This window comes from Arvicanthis niloticus, chromosome 17 (genome assembly GCF_011762505.2).
Source record: "Arvicanthis niloticus isolate mArvNil1 chromosome 17, mArvNil1.pat.X, whole genome shotgun sequence".
In the NCBI taxonomy this organism is placed as follows: domain Eukaryota; kingdom Metazoa; phylum Chordata; class Mammalia; order Rodentia; family Muridae; genus Arvicanthis; species Arvicanthis niloticus.
In genome coordinates this window covers 12,588,753-12,605,226 of record NC_047674.1, presented here as the reverse complement: position 1 = coordinate 12,605,226, position 16,474 = coordinate 12,588,753, and the positions used below count along the sequence as shown (strand labels likewise).

Below are 16,474 nucleotides of genomic sequence, written 5' to 3'. Positions count from 1 at the left end.
GGCCCAGCCCACTGTGGGCTACACCACCCTTGGGCAGGTAGTTCTGGGTTAGATTTTTTTTAAACTAGCAGACTGATCCATCAGCATTCCTTCAGTGTCTCTGTTCCCTTCAACAATGGACTGTAATCTCAACGTATAAGCCCGATAAACCCCTTCCTCCCCAAGTTGCTTTGATCAGTGTTTTATAGCAGCAACAGAGAAACAAACCGGTATCCTATCACATTAGGCTGCAGGTCTTTCCTTTATAGTAGGCAGAGTGACCTTAGCCTACCTGGGCTAGGCTAGACACCCAGTTAGTTGCAGAGGGGTGTCAAGGTTGCTAGAAGGGGCCTGAGATATCCAGAATAGGATCTCTCTAGTTGTAAGGGCTCTGAGAACCTAGGGTGGGGGGTGGGAGCACAGGCTGCAGGAGCCTCCCACACCTCTCCAGCTCCAGGTGGCTCCGGCTTACAGAACACTTCTCTGGTCTTCTTGAGTCTCACGTAGCTGTCCAGCTTAGGGCTTCTTTCCTTTCTGTTTTAGACTCTGGCAGTAGATTACAGACTGTACTCCTTGCAAGATGATCACATCTCCAGATCCTTAATGGCCTCTGTGGACACTAAATAGGACCATGCTTGCAGGTATGGGGCTTAGGAGTAACTGTAGGGAGGAGAGACTATTTAACCCACTTTGCTTCACAGAAAGCCCCAAGGGTGAAATGAGATGAACACTCAGTGTACCCATCCGTCTGCAGCAGGCAACTCTTTTGCACAGACACCAGAGCTCAGTGTCCTAGAGGTAGAATCTGGACCAAGAATTAGAACAAGGCGGATGGAGAGCATGTTTTCCCCATGTACTAAGGGGACTCGTTAGTTCTCAAGCCTCAGTGGGCCCCTCTGGGCAGAATGAAGCTGGCCCATCAGCCTGAGAGGCTGAAAGAGTCACTTTTACCTCACCCCCAGGTCTCACACCAGAAAGCCTCAATTTATTGCTGTTCTACTCGAGCTGAAAGGAATTGCAAACGAAATTAGCCAGTGATTTAAAGGGAATTGATTTTATCTGAAAGCCCTCTCCGCAGGCCCGCTAGTCCCATCCCCCACCCAGTGAAGGAAGCCATGGCTGCTGCCTTCTCATTGCCCCTTCCTGCACCTGATCTAATTTCCTGCCCTGGATGGCTCCTCCAGAGGCTGGCTCCCCTGTCTTTCTCCTGACACCTGAGCTGAGACTTAGGGCTTCGAACTGTGAAGGAAATTGAATTTCTCTTCTACTCAAACCTGCGTCTCCTGTGTTAGCTGCATAGTCTGATCCACAAAGGAATGCAAGCTTCCTCTCCCGGTATCCACTGCAGGAGCCAGCAGGGTCACTGTGCCTCTAAGGAGGGTGATGGAGATTGTGCCTGGTTACTATTCTTCTCCGGGCAATCAGGCTCTGGTTTGGGAGAAGGCTGAGATTTTTGCCCAGAGTCTGTATAGCATGACCTTCAGAAGGTCAAGTTCTGATGTGGTGAAGCTGTAAACTCAGAAACTCGAAGACCACCCACCTACAGGTGAGCACAGTACTGACAGAGATGCCAGATCAGGAGCACGACCCACTGCCAGGATTGTGGCTTTGGCCCTTAGCCACAAATCCCATTAGCCAACTAGGTGAGTCTGGGAAGGTTTCTGCCACTCCAGACCCAGAGCCTATTAAGTAGCAGGATACAATCTCCTTGCCGTATATCTAGGCCTGCCCTGGTGCTCAGAGGCACATGGGGCCCTGCAAAACCCAGCACCGTGTCTGCTAGTCTTGCTGCCTCTTTAAAAATCCTTAGCAGTCAAGCAGTGACCCTGGGGCATAGTGCAGGCATTTCTAATTCTGTAGGGTCACCAGACTGAGCCTCATGGTACTCAGAATTCCAGTCCTTCACTGGTCCCACCAGCCAGGACCCTGGCCCCATTTGACTGACAGTCAAGGGTGGAAGTTCTACATGCATCCCCATGCAGGGGACAAGGGCAAGATGAGACAGGACATGTTCCCTGATCCTAGTCACAGCCTCACACAGCCGATCCTTGACTCATTCCTGTGTCCCTACCATGCCCTTGCCCCAGCACCCTTGTCATTTGGCTGCCTGGATGTCTGCTTTTGCTTAAAACTGCTCACCTCAAGTCCAGATCCCACTGGCTGCCCCTCAACCCTGCATCCGAATGGCTGTCTCTCTGCCTGAAGGTTCTTCCTGTAGAGCCTCTAGTCTGATCCTCTGATCCCAGGCTGGACCTGGGATTTGGATGTCTGACTTTTGGAAATGACTATAAATGTCTTTTCACTTGATTCCTGAATTTCAGCCAACATCAGAATCACCAGGCTGGCCCCAAACCTGTGCCCTGCCATAAGGCTATGGAGATAGCTAAAACTGGGACCCAGGAATGAGACACAACTTACCCAAAGACACAGAGCAGTCTAGCTGAGTTAGGACCACCCAAACCCAGAGCTCCCAGCTCCAGCTGTCTTGAGATTGTTCTACTGACACCAGACCCTCCCCCTGGGCCCCCGGGCAGCCCTTTGCTCTGTCATCTTCTAGGATTCCAGATAAGTAAGGCAAAGGTGGACTTGCCAACCAGCTGCAACCTAGACAAAAAGGAAGGAGCTTTGGGGGCATTTAAAGAGTCTCCTCAGGAGACTCCTCAGCTGGCAACAGAAAGCCGCTCTCCATCCAAGATACCTGCACATATCTGGGATTACACATTCCTTACGATTGTGTTTCCAGCAAGTTCCTGTCCCAGACCAAAGCTGGCAAACTGGATAGGCCTCTTTGAACCATTCCCAGGTCTTGGCCAAGCCGATCCTAAAAGCTACAGCTTCCCCCATCCCCCTGCTTCAGTAGAAAGAAGCTGAGTAGTATACCTGGAGCTTTGGAGCAAATACTGGAAAGACTTTCTGTCTTAGGGCTTCTATTGCTGTGATAAGACTCCGCGACTAAAAGAGACATGAGGAAGAAAGGTTATCGCACCTTATTGCTGCCAGTAACTAACTGTCCATCACTGGGGGAAATCAGGGTAGCAACCGGAGGCAAGAACTAAAACAGAAGCCATGGAGAAGAGCTGCTTGCTGGCTTGCTTCACGGCTTGTTCTGCCTGCTTTCACTTGTCCAGAGATGACACCAACCTCAGTGGGCTGGGCCCTCTCACACCAATTGTTAATCAAGAAAACGCCCTACAACCTTGCCTACAGGCAATCTGATGGAGGTGTTTCCTCAAGTGAGCTTCTGCTTCCTGGGTAATTCTAGCTTGTGTCAAGTTGATAAAAACTAGCTAGGACACTTTCTCTCCCTACGGCCTTCTAACCCTTGGCGTGGCCATGAGCAGTGGGATTGAATCTTTGTGTCTCTCTCTAGGGAGGATCAGCACTGGATGATCTGTGAACAGCAGTGGACACAAGACCCAGGCTCTCTGCCCAGCCTAAGAAACTGTCTGGCCCAAGGTAGGGTACCTGGCCCCCAAAAGGTTAATCTGTCTGATAGACAGCTTAGAAATCTGTGAATGTTCTTAGACCTATTAGTATCCCCCTGGAGATGGCTAACTTAAGCATAAAGCAATGCAAAGCAGAGAGACCGACTGACAGACTCTCTTCCATTTACCGTCTCACACGCTCTGGCCTTCTGGACACCGCTATACCTAATGAAGCTTGTCTGTCTCTACATTTGCCACTTGTATAAAACAGCTGACTGCCCTGTTTCAGGTTTTAAAGGTGATGTCTGGGCTGGGGGTGTGGCTGTGCTTATGTGGCATGTCCTGTCCCTGGTTTCCATCCCCAGCACAACATAAAACAGGTGTGGTCATGCATGTCGTTAACCCTGGAGCTCGGAAGTTAAAGGCAGAACTGTCAGAACTTCACGGGATCCTTGGCATGAGTTTAATGCCATCTTAGACTATGTAAGACCCTGTTACAAAAACAAAAAGCAAAACAACCACAATGACAAAACGGACTGAAGATGTCCACTCCTTCCACAAAATTGTTCTCTGACCATGAGGATATTCCTCCCAGGGGCTGGATTACACCTATTGGCCTTCTTGCTGTCATTGGTCGATGGAACAGTGGGAAGGAAGAAATTATTTTCCCCTGGAGGTGGAGCTTCCTCTGCCAAGTTCCTGCACCGTCCACAGGTGAGCTCAGGACTCACAAAGGTAGGGGTGCCTCTAGCCAAGAAACCCCACCCACTGCTATGAATTATCAAGATGGCCACCCTGTGAGTTTCTATCCTGCTCCTCCCACACAGCCCTGAGCTCCACACAGTTGTAAGCCTCTCCAGTCAGCTCACTAGGAACTGCTTAAGCCTACATATGACCTAGGGGTATGGCAAGTTATTGACTAGCACAGAGGCCACTCACTGGTCGCCCACACTGAGTCTGCCCACTCATGATGGCTCACATTTGAGGGTAATTCAGCAGCCATTCCCTGTTCAGTTTTAATGTGGCTCACTCATCTCCTCCCCCCACGCCCATCCAACCACGAGTATCATTATTAGACCAAGTTCCCCTCAGGTTTGAGAGTCAAAGGCATAGAAATAGCATGTGGCCTTCTCAGAAAGGGCTGTCCTTGGAGCTGGCACCAAAGGCAAATACCTGAGGTGCACACTGGCCTATTTTAAAAGCAATCTCCCGGTGAATTCATCCCTGTCTCTCCCTCCCCTGTGAAATCTATTTTAAAAGATCAGAATTTTCTTTACATCCACCTCTGAAATGTGCTACAGAGGAGAAGGGAAACAAACATGTTGGGGTACAGGGTGTGGGGTCAACGTGGATAAGGACAGAAGGCACGAACATCCATAGGCCTGTTAGGAGTCTGAGGGCCTTACACCCAGCCCAGTCCATAGCCCTCATAGGTGAAAGGAATGACTCATGAAATTGCTCCACCTAGCTCTGCCTGGACCTCTTCCTGCTCCACACTCAGGCTCCACAGCCTCCTGGTAGTTAGAGCACCCGGCTTTCCAGCGAAGTCCCCCATCGTGTGCAGGTCCTTGATAGTATGATCTGAACCATTGCCCACTGAAGCCTCAACCCTACCCCAAGGGGCAGAATTCTGTCTGCCATGCCTCCTCACCCTCTAAGGGGTTACCTGGCACCTGGGAGTGGTGAGGAGCTAGCCCGGGTTTGAGCAAACAGCTCTAGGAAGCTTCGGAACAAAAGGAGGCAGTGACAAAACAGTGTTACTGTGTGGACAGCCACTCTCTCCCCTTGTCCCTTCTGTTGAGGTCTCATCAGGGGTCTACTCGTTGGCACCCTGGGACCATTCCTTGGCCAGGGAAGACAGTTCTTATTTTGCCACCTCATTCAATGACTGTCTGAATGGCCCTTGGGTGACGAAGGCCAGGGCAGTGTGGCCAGCATCTTTCCACCTCAATTTGCCACCCAGCTCCCAGCAACGTACAGCTGAGCTGCCCTCCTGGCCTGACTGACCTTGGCCTCAACCAGTTCCTGGGCAGTCCCTCACCAGTGCCCCCCATCCACAGACCCCTCCAGTCTCCTGAGGGTGAATGGGAACATGGCTGAACTATATGCTCCTGAGTCATTTGTGCCTCTGACACCTGCACTAGGGCCCAACCTTAGCTCCTTCCTAGCTGTGTTGCCTCCTCTAGAAAACCCTGTGGGATTCTTGACCGATGCCTCGGTCTGAACTCCTAAGTGAGATCCCATCATGCCACAGACAGGTCTTGACCTTCACCATGGCTTCACAGCATACCTCTCTCTGAATATGCAGCTAGTCTCTCAGGGGCCCTGTCTATGACTCTATCCCTGATCTGCCTCCTGTACCTTCTGACGTAACTTGTGTCTGGGGGCCATATATTAGGCCCTTCTGCTCCCTCCTATGCCTAGCACATAGTAGGGAGTCAGTGTGCTTAGTGGGTGGATACTATGTGAGGCACTGCAAGGCATCCCTCTTTAGATGAGATATCCAGGAAAGGACAGGGTTGGAAATGGCCCCATGTAGGAAGTGGGCCGCTTGCCTCTAGACAAGTGCTAGAACATGAAGCTCCTTGCAGCTGTCTGCTCACCTGCATTAACACTACAGTAATCCCTTGTGGTACCTGATGGGCCTGTTGAATGACCATGAATGACCATTGCCCACAGAAGCAAATGCTTCAAGAAAGCCTCAAGATTTGGAGGGCCATTCTCCAGCAGCCCCTGGGTTCAGCTCTGCGTCTAGGAAACAGAGGGGGCACCTCAGGGGAGCCCAGTATGTCTCCCTGATTCTCTTTCTGCCTGAGCCCACACTATTATAGACCCCTGCCCTGGGCAAGTCCTGGGCTTTGTGGCCCTGCACCTCAGAAAGACCCATTAGGGAAGCCCCACGGTGAAGTTGGAGATCCCTTCCCTCAGAGACTCCAAGGAAAGATGGACAAGCCAGTTTTGAGAGCCCTTTCTTGTCATTTGCCTCTGGGGAGGAAGGGCCTGGACCACGGAAGGAAAAGGAGTATGGGAAGGAGGAGGGGCAGGAGGAGGAGAAGCCGAGGGGAGGGGGAAAGGGAAGGAGGAGAAGGAGGAAGCCTTGTGCCATCAGCGCCAAGCTCTTCTCAAGGCGAAGGGCAGAAGGCATCCTAGCTAGGGCCCCACAGCAGGCCCCTTCTGGAAAGCGTCTAGAGACTCGGTCTATTTTTGCCCTCTGACAACACAACAGAAGCAGTGCTGTGACTTATCTCCAGCACAGAGAGAGCTTTGTGCCCCTGGTTCCACCACCCCAGCCCCCACCCCAGTCTCAACTCAAGACAAGGCAAGCAAGGAGCACCATCTGTCTGAGTCAGCTCCTCCCAGGACTAGGAGGCCAGAGTCCAGTCTTCCATCCTGACCTGGGGCATCATCCCTGACTGCTCCTATAAACCACACAAGTCTTCCTTGCTTCGGGTACCCTAGCCCATGCTTACTAGTGCTCTCTAGGTCTTCCCAGTCTCTCTAATGCTTCGAGGTGCACATTTGCCCCTCAGTTCACTTCAGGATAAAACACTTCAGTTCTCCAGGATAGGCCTGTACCTCATCCTGGGACCTGAGAGAAGGGCATTTGCCAGATGATGTTAACACTGAAATGAGAGCTTGCAGGAAGGGCAGAGCTTAAGAGACACTGCAGAATATGTGAGTTACCACTGTGGGACTCTGGCTGGGTGGGGACAGCTATCTTCTTATAACCAGCAAGAAGCCTGGAGGACTGCATGCTTGCAACTCACCATACTAAGACAGTCGCACGTATCGATGGCCTGGCTATGTCACCACGGCCAGGCAGGGCCATGCCCTGAGGCTTGTGATATCTCCAAGAGCTGATCCCAGGCTGAGCTGCCCCTCTCCTGGCAGGATGATCACTTGCCCCAACCCTGGAGGGTTCCCGTGGTGCTGTATGCTCCTTTTCAGGATTACACAGGGTTCCATTGTGTGAAGATGCCACCTGTTTATGTCCTATTCCCGATTCAAGGGCATTTGAGCTGTTTTCTGGCTTTGAAATTTTTATCCACAGAGCTGTTCTAAGCATTTGTCCATATCTTTTTCTGGATGCTCGCTTTCATTGCTCTCTGTAAGTCTGTAGGAGGAGAATCATTAGGTCCAGAAAGAACAGAGGTGTATTGTAACTTCATGAAAAATAGCCAAACTGATCCAAGCTGCGACCTCTGCAGCCCCCGATGTTCTTAGATTCCCTCCAAATTTGAACTGTCACCCTCAGATGTCCCCAGAGTGAACTTCTGCCCTCCTCTGTGGGTTGTGTGTTGTGGTGTGAACCCAATGCCCCTCGGCACTAACCTCCTTCCTTTCCGTCTGTGTTAGGCTGCACACCGATGCCCTCACCCCTGCTGCTGGTTTTGTATATTCAAAGCTCATTATCAGAGAATGATAGTCATGAAACCATTTATCTGACGCCGTTATTTTTATTTCCTCAAGTTGCTGGAACCATAAACAAATTTATGACTTGCTAGGGAGTGCTGGGGGGGGGTGTCTTAGCTAGGGTGACTATTACTATAATGAAACACCATGACCAAAAGCAACTTGGGATGGAAAGGGTTTATTTGGCTTATGTATTCTGAATTACAGTCCAAGGTTGCCAAGACAGGTACTCAAATATAGGAGGAACCTGGAGGCAGGAGCTGATGCAGAGCCCATGGAGGAGTGCTGCTTACTGGCTTGCTCCTCGTGACTTGTTCAGCCTGCTTTCTTATAGAACCCAGGACCACCAGCCCAGGGTTAAAACCACTCACAATGGGCTGAGACCATCTACATCATCACTGATTAAGAAAGAAAATGCCCTATAACCCAGTTTTATGGAGATGGTTTTTCAGTCGAGGTTCTATCCTCTCAGTTGACTATAGATTGTGTCAACCTGAAATGAAGCTAGCCAGCCCAGGGAGTTTGAAAATAACTGAAATTTTAACTTTTAATTTCCGAAATTATATAATTACAACATCTTCCCTTCCCTTTTCTCCTTCCAGACCTTCCCATATATCCCTCTCTACTCTCCTTCCAATTCAGGGCCTCTTTTTTCATTAATTCTTATTGCATACATATATGTATATACATATGTTTCTAAATATTATCTGTTCAGTTCATATGTGTTACCTGTATGAATGTTTTCAGGGCTGACCATTTGGCACTAGACAGCCAATTGGTGTCCTCTTCCCTGGGGAGGACTACCCGTCTACTCCCAGCTTTCTTTGGTTGCCTGTAGTCCTTTGTGTAGGGTTGAGGCCTCATGGGCTTTCCCTGTCCACTTTGGCATGTCCATTGGTATCTTCCTCATTCAGCTCACGTTTCTGAAGTCACACTGATGAGTCTAGCTTCTGGCATTCTTAAGAGACACAATCCCACAGCAATCTTACAATCTTTCCACGCCCTCTGCCATAAGGAGCCCTGAGCCTTAGGTATGGGAGTGTTTTGTAGCTGTATCCATTGGTACTGGGCTCAGCCCTGAGCCTTAGGTATGGGAGCGTTTTGTAGATGTATCCATTGGTATTGGGCTCCACAGCTCTGCATTTTGATAGGTTATAGTTTTCTCTACTAATCTCTGTCTCTTGTGAAGAGAAGGTTTTTTGATGAGCGTTGAGGACTACACTTATCTGTGGTTATAAGGAGAAATATTTATAGATTGTTGTTGGGACTGTGCTAGTTTACTGAAGTAATAGGTGTAGATTTTTCTCCAATAAACAAGATTTAATTAGTATTGATTAGTCAGATTTCCAGTATCAGGTATGGCTTCCTTCTTGTTGACTGAATTGTAAGTCCAATTAGAGATCTGTTGTTTATTTCCAAGGTATGTACAGAGAATAATCTATTCTTAAAAAGATTATGGACTTTCATGATGTACAAACCCTGATGTGAGGATGTGAGGGATGAACATGAGGCTTTCTCTCTCTCTCTCTCTCTCTCTCTCTCTCTCTCTCTCTCTCTCTCTCTCACACACACACACACACACACACACACACACACCACACCCCACCATACCACACCATGTAAGGGATAGACAAGAGGCTCTGTCATACACAGACTCTGTGAGGAATAGACATGGGACTCTATCATACACAGACAGTAGTGTGAGGAATGAGCAGGAGACTGTCACACAGACACTGTAAGCATGGACAGAGGACTTTGTGAACCATGCAAAGTCTGGGTGGCTGCCCAGTTGTCACCTTGCACTTGGCATCCTGAATGAGAACTAGCATGTCAACAGTCCCTTATCTCATTAACTGCCTAGGTTTTGCTGACCTGAGCACCTGAATGATAACTCCAGCTTTGAAATGTGAACAAAGCCATTGCCAGCTTGACAATTGGAGCCGTGGCCAGTGGCTCCCTTTGCTGGCCCACTGAGTGCTGTCTCCTTGGGTCTCAATTGGGGCACCTCTCTCTCCTACCTGTCATCCTTAGCAAGGGCCTCTGTCCCCATGACTCTCTCCTTTCTTTTCTTTCTTCAGTTCTTTGGGAAGCATTGCATCTTGGAGCCAACTCCCTCTGTCTATTTCCCCAAAGGCCCCTTTCTGTTCAAAGCTCAGGGCTGAGCCTGAGACTCCCTAGTCAATCTCAGTTTCCTTTACTCACAGTGCAATGATGGCTCCTTCCTGGATTCTGGGGGTCAATAAACTTTAGAGAATCTCTAAACACAGTGTCACTTTAGGTTTCTCTAGCCATGAGACCAGAAGGCCAGGAAGTCCTGTCATCAGGAAGAGGGAACTGCTTTGGACTTGTGATTAATACTCCTGGTAGACTCAGTGTCATGACAGACTCTGGTGTAGCCTCGCCCATTGCAGTTCTCTGTGCCCTAAAATCCCTGTGGCAGACAAGGCAAGCCTCCCAGCTCTGGTGACTCCACACCATGAACTTGATCATAGCAATATTCTTGTGCAGTGCCTCTCAAGGGCCACATGTTATTGCTGTGTGCAGGGGCTCATGGCTGGCCTTAGATGGGAATCAGAAATGACTACAGAAGGGATATAGAGGAGGAAGACTAGCCAGCTTCCGTAGGCTCTCTTACAATGACACTGCCTGACCGGCCACATGCTGGGGGCAGCTAAGTGGAAACCCAGACTCCTGAGGAGGAAAGCATGCATAGCCCAAGACTCCCTAATGACTCATACCAGGGTCTGTGTGTGACAGAGTCCTGTGTCCATCCCTCACACCAGAGTCTGTATGTGACAGTCCCATGTCCACTCTTCACACCAGGGGTCTTTGGGGAAATAGATAGAGGGAGTTGGCTCCAAGATGCAATGTTTCCCAAAGAACTGAAGAAAGAAAAGAAAGGAGAGAGTCATGGGGACAGAGACCCTTGCTAAGGATGACAGGCAAGAGAGAGAGGTGCCCCAACTGAGACCCAGCACTCAGTGGGCCAGCAAAGGGAGCCATTAGTATGACAGAGCCATGTGTTCATCCCACACACTAGAGTTTGGGTGTGACAGTCCCATGTCTATCCTTCACACCAGGGACTATGTGTGACAGGGTTTGTGTGTGTGTGTGTGTGACAGAGCTCTGTGTCCATCCCTTACACCAGGATCTGTGTGTGACAGGGTTTGTGTGTGACAGAGCCCTGTGTCCATACCAGAGTCTGTATGTAACAGTCCCATATGCATCCTTCACACCTGGGTCTCTGAGTGTGTCATAGCCCCATATCCATCCCTCAAACTACGGTCTATATGTGATAGTCCCAAGTCCATCCCTCACACCAGGGTCTGTGTGACAGAGCCCCATGTCCATCCCTCACACCAGAGTCTGTATGTGACAGTCCCAAGTCCATCCGTCACACCAGGGTCTATGTGTGACAGAGCCCCATGTCCATCCCTCACACCAGCATCTCTGTGTGACAGGGTTTGTGTGTGACAGGGTTTGTGTGTAACAGAGTCCTGTGTGCATCCTCACACCAGAATCTGTATATGGCAATCCCAAGTCCATCCCTCACACCAGGGTCTGTAATAGTCTTTTTAAAAGATTCTTTCAACACCCCATGAGCACTTCTCAGCGAGTCATGATTCAGTCTACTCCCCCATCATATTCATTTGCAACATTAGTAGCCAGGCAGATCACAAAAAAACCAGAAAGCAAATGCACATTCCTTTATAAAGACAAGACCATAAATCAAACATCAGTGCCAATAAGACACTCAATAGTCATGTCTTAATAAACAGAATGATTGCGATTATACTCTGAATGAGCCATAAAGTCCTGGGAACGTGAGAGCATCAATCTGTCTCTCACAGTTATCTGTAGCTCACTCTTGGAGAGCTCAAAGCAACCTGTGAGTCCACTGCCCACTCATACTCACTTCCAATTCTCCCACCTTCTTGTTTGGGGTACTTACTGCACAAGTCCCTGCAGCTTCGACCTGAGCAGAGGGCCTCTGCTCGAGGAGGCTCCCAGGGAGCCGGAGGCTTCCAGAACCATGACTTTTCTTTTCGTGACAACAGGGAATGGCTCACTCCTTTTGCTCTTCATCTTTCTTCTTCCTTCCTGGAAAGCAGAGATGATGTCTGGAGGTGTGGCAACCACATGGTGAGGATGAGGATAAATGTCACTTCTAGATGGAACAGAGTAAAGGTGGGATGTTTGAATATGAAACGGATCCTGCTGGCTCATGTGTTGAATGCTTGGTGGTATTGTTTTAGAAGGTACTGGAAAATTTACAAGGTAGAGCCTAGCCAGAAGAGTGGCTCACTGGGGTGTGCTTTTGAAGACGATACCTGGCCCTCGATTCTTGCATCATCCTAGCCACTGTCACATGGGGTGTTGCCCTTTACCATTCCCACCATAACAGATGGAGCCCTCTGAAACCCTGAACCAGAATAGGTCTCTCTTCCCTTATTTCCCTCAGATATTTTCCACAGCAATGAAGAAACTTTGTGCCAGAGAAGTGGTTTGTTCCTGTGACTAAACCTGACCATGTGGTTCTTAAGCCTTTGGAACTGGCTTGTGGGAGGAATGTGGAAACATTTGGAGAAGCAGGCTGGAGAATGCTTAGAATGTAGCGTTGCCTTGTGGGTGATTCTGCTTGGAGCTCCAAAGACCAAGATGCCACGGGGAGTGTGAACAGTGAAGGCTGCGCTTGGGTCGCAGATGGGAATGGGGACTATGGTGTACATGTTCTATCTAGAAGGAACTATGTTTCCATCTTGTCCATGCTGAGACACAGCTGGATGTAATAGAGTTTTACAGGTAGAAGGCTTGAGGCTGGCCTTTGCTATGTAGTTTAGACTGGCCTTGAACTCCTGGAAGTCCTCCTTCCTCAGCCTCTAAGAGGGCTGGGATTGTAGGCATACACTACCACGTGTGGGCTTTGGTGGCTGCTTTTAGTCAGTGTAATAGTAAGAACTGAGAAAAAAAGAACAGGAAGAGGCACCAGAGCTGTGGCTGAGTGGTTAAGAGCGTGTGCTGCTCTTCCAGAGAACCTGAGTGTGGTCCCCAGCACCCATGGTAAGCAGCTCCCCTACCACTCATAAATCTATTTCTAGGGGATCCAAGCCCTCTACTGGCCCCTATATGAGAGCAGGTACCCATTTGATGCATGTACATGTGTGCACACACATAATTTTTTTTTAAAAAAATAATAAATTTTTAAGAGAACAAAAAGATTTGAAAACCATCCATTTTTGGCCCAAAAGGGAGCACATTTAAAATCAAGGTCAAGGGAGATGAGGCTGTGAAAGAGATTTGTACCTTAAAATAAGCCAAGTACTTCTGCACTAGGACAATGGGAAAGATGTCCTGAGCATCTCAGAGATTGGCTAGACTCCACTCACCTCAGGTTCAAGGGTAGAAAAAGGTTTTAGCTCATTGGGAAGACTTTGAGAAGACAGCTTCAGGGCACCTGCTCACACAGGGCCACCTAGAAAAAATATTTCCCTGCCTTCTGCCAGCTGGGCACTCAGAAGCAACCCAGGCTTCAAAAGAAAGCCCAAGAAGCCAAACAAAATGTTGCAGAATCTGCAGCATTCCCAGAGACAATGATGTGCACAGCCCAAAGACTCAATAGGGACCCCATGGGGGCTCTCGAGATGTCAGGAATATAGAATGTCAAGGAAGGCTGAACGTGCAGGCAGCAGATCCAGCCAAAGAGAGAGAGAGAGTCCATAAAGGCTGCAACTGGCAGGGCCCTAAGGGTGAGGTATCTTCAACCCTTGGGAGCTCACATGACAGAGTACAGCCCAGACCTGGATCTACAGGATTCTTTTTGTCCTTCTGGGTTTCAGTCCTACATTGTTACGTTCCTGTTTTGTGTGCTCCAGTCCGCCCCTGGTTTTGGAATGGGGATGTTTATTTAATCTGGGAGCTATGTACCCATGTTTTGGCTTCTGTAAGAGTCCACGGCTAAATTTTGCTCTGAGTCTTAGAAGAAAATTTGGACTCGTTAAATTTGTCAGAATTTTTAAGACCTAAGAGACTCATGGAGATAATTCACTGCATTTTACTTTCTGAGATGCCCATGGCCTTTGGAGCCAGAGGCTGAGTGCTATAGTTTGAATATGAAATGTCTCCCACAGGCTTGTGTGTTGAATGTTTGGTCCCCAGCTGGTAGCACTATCTGAGGAGGTGGCAGAAAATGTAGGAGGTGGGGCTTGGCTAGAGGAAGTAGGAGACAGAAGGCAGGCTTTTGAAGGTTATACCTACTCCCTACTCCCTTCTGCCACGAGGTGGATACTCCACCCTGATTGGATGAAACCGGGAGCCAAATCAGATCTTTCGTCCTGATATTGTTTCCATATTTTATCATAGTGACAAAAAAAGTCTGATGGACACAGCAATAAGACAGAAAGTGTGAGATCCTTGAACCACAGCTAAGTGAAGGATTCAGGGGGGCGGCAGCCTCAATCCATAATAGTTTCTGTCTTATGTGCATATGTATATTTAAGTATACTTAAATATCATGACAACAGATTATTATTAGATCTTATGTATTATATATTTAAAATACCTAAGGGTTGTCCTATTTCCTAGACAGAAGATAGGCATACACTTCCTTATACAGCTCAATGCTCATTGCTCTGTTACATGCAGTCAAATCCAGGCCTCATGCAGATCACAGAGATAGAAACAAAACAGGAAAACCTCAGTAACTATGCTATTGGCATGGACTAGAGCTGCTGGATGAGCTTGGGGATGGAGGACATGTCCTTGAACAGTCACCATGACTCCAACTCCATGGGACAGCTAGGCATTGAGACTTGGTGACCCTGAAGAAGCTCCAAGGGCCTGGACTTTCTTTGACCATGCCTTGTGCACATCTTGTGCCTGAAACGCTTCGAAGTGCCCTGGCATACCTTTGGGCACACACAATACACCTGGATATAATCCAACATCTGAGCATCTTCCTACCTTTGCAGTAGCCTGGCAGGACCCTGATGACTGCAGACATACCCACAGGCGTCATCTTTGGAGCCAATCCTGAGACATACCCACAGGTGCCATCTCTGGATTCAATCCTGCTTAATCCCACAGAGCCATGTCAGGTGTTTCAGAGTAGACAACTAACCTCAGCCTCATACCACCTAGGCCTCCAAACCAAAGAATCCCTCATTCAAATTTACAAAGGGAGCACAGAGGCTACAGAGGCAAAGCACGGGACTGTCTACAAAAAACAAATGGGTAGATGAAGACATGGGAGGTCAAGATGGACAAACGGATGAATGCACAGATAGACAGACCCATAGCAACTTTAGCAAGCTGTGTCAACAACAGAGCTGAGCTGAAGCTTGGGACAGCCATGAGTCTTGTCTGTAGTCTCCTTGATTGTCACTCCAGGTGGTCAGACAGAAGGGCTATGCTGTGGGGTGACAGCATCACAAGGTACTTACTCTTCCTTCTCCTTTTGAGGTATGGGTGAAGTCACACCCTTTCCTCAGTCTGATGTGTGCGGTATTTTTCAGGTTTGGTCTTCCTGACTCAATTCTACTATGTCTGTGTTCCAATACACCCAATTTACTACAATGTAGTTAACAAATTTCTAGGTGACACCTTTTCTACTTTGGAAATAAGTTATCAGTATGTGCCTGATGGCTGGTTTGGGATAAATGGTGTTTTCAAGTGTGTCCTATGATGCAAAGTCATCCTTTGTGTTTGCACTTGAAATTGAGTCCAGTGCTGCTTATAAGATGGGGTCTCTTCATGCAAGTCACGGCTGGAAAATAAACCAGTGCTTTACATTTATGGATTACAGCCTGGTATGAACACAAATCTGAGGAAATAGTTCCCTCAAAACCTGGGTGCAGAACGAGGTCATTTTACCTGTCACAGGTATGAGGGCAGAGCTTCCTGGGCAGGACCTCATCAAGGGTGATATGACTGACTGGCACCTGCATTTCGTAAATGGATTAGTTGGTTCAGAGAGGCCTAATAACTTGCTGCAGGACACACAGCCTTGGAGATCTGAAATGTTGGCCTTAGTAGTTCCCTAAAGGTTTGGTCTCCAGTTGTCAAGTGTATATTGCATCCCAGAACACAAAGAAATGAAGAAGTTATAGGGACCTTCCATGCTCTCCAGCCAGGAACAGGTAAGTCTGTGAGTTAGCCTCAGGCAGAAGGACCACCATACACCTAATATCAAATTCTGCTAATAGTGATCAGATAGATGGCTGAGGAAGAGGGTCAAGCCTGGGTTCACAGGGAAACAGAGAAATGTGACAGTGGTAGCTCACAGGCTTCAAGCCAAGTTTCAGAAGAAGCCAACAGTATTCTGACTGGGTGCAGGTCACCTGGAGCTTTCCCTTTCCACTAGGGAAAGACTTAAATTCTCACTTTTGAATTTGGAAAACCGTCGGCACCGTGGTTTTCCTTGTAACTAGCATTGACTCTGGCCTAGATTAACACAGTGAAAGTGTCCAGGCAGCAAGCTCAGCAGAGGGACAGATGCTAAGAATCTGGAGCTATGGTCAGTGTCTGTCTCCTGGCAGAGGGAGGAAGGAAATAGCTTGACTTAAGCTACTGAATACAAGAAACAGCAGCAGCAAAGACCTATCCTGGGTCTGTGTCCATCACACTGAAGTGGGTGGCTCCCAGCTTGTACAGTCGCTGCC

General features: G+C 48.6%; 1 long non-coding RNA gene across 1 annotated transcript; it reads left to right on the top strand.

Annotated features, from left to right (window-relative positions):
• The first annotated feature begins 2,795 nt into the window (after positions 1-2,795).
• On the top strand, positions 2,796-4,120 carry LOC143434763 (uncharacterized). The gene is made up of 3 exons (XR_013104519.1): positions 2,796-3,231; positions 3,350-3,435; positions 4,000-4,120. It is a non-coding gene; the product is annotated as an uncharacterized LOC143434763 (long non-coding RNA).
• The last annotated feature ends 12,354 nt before the right edge of the window (positions 4,121-16,474 follow it).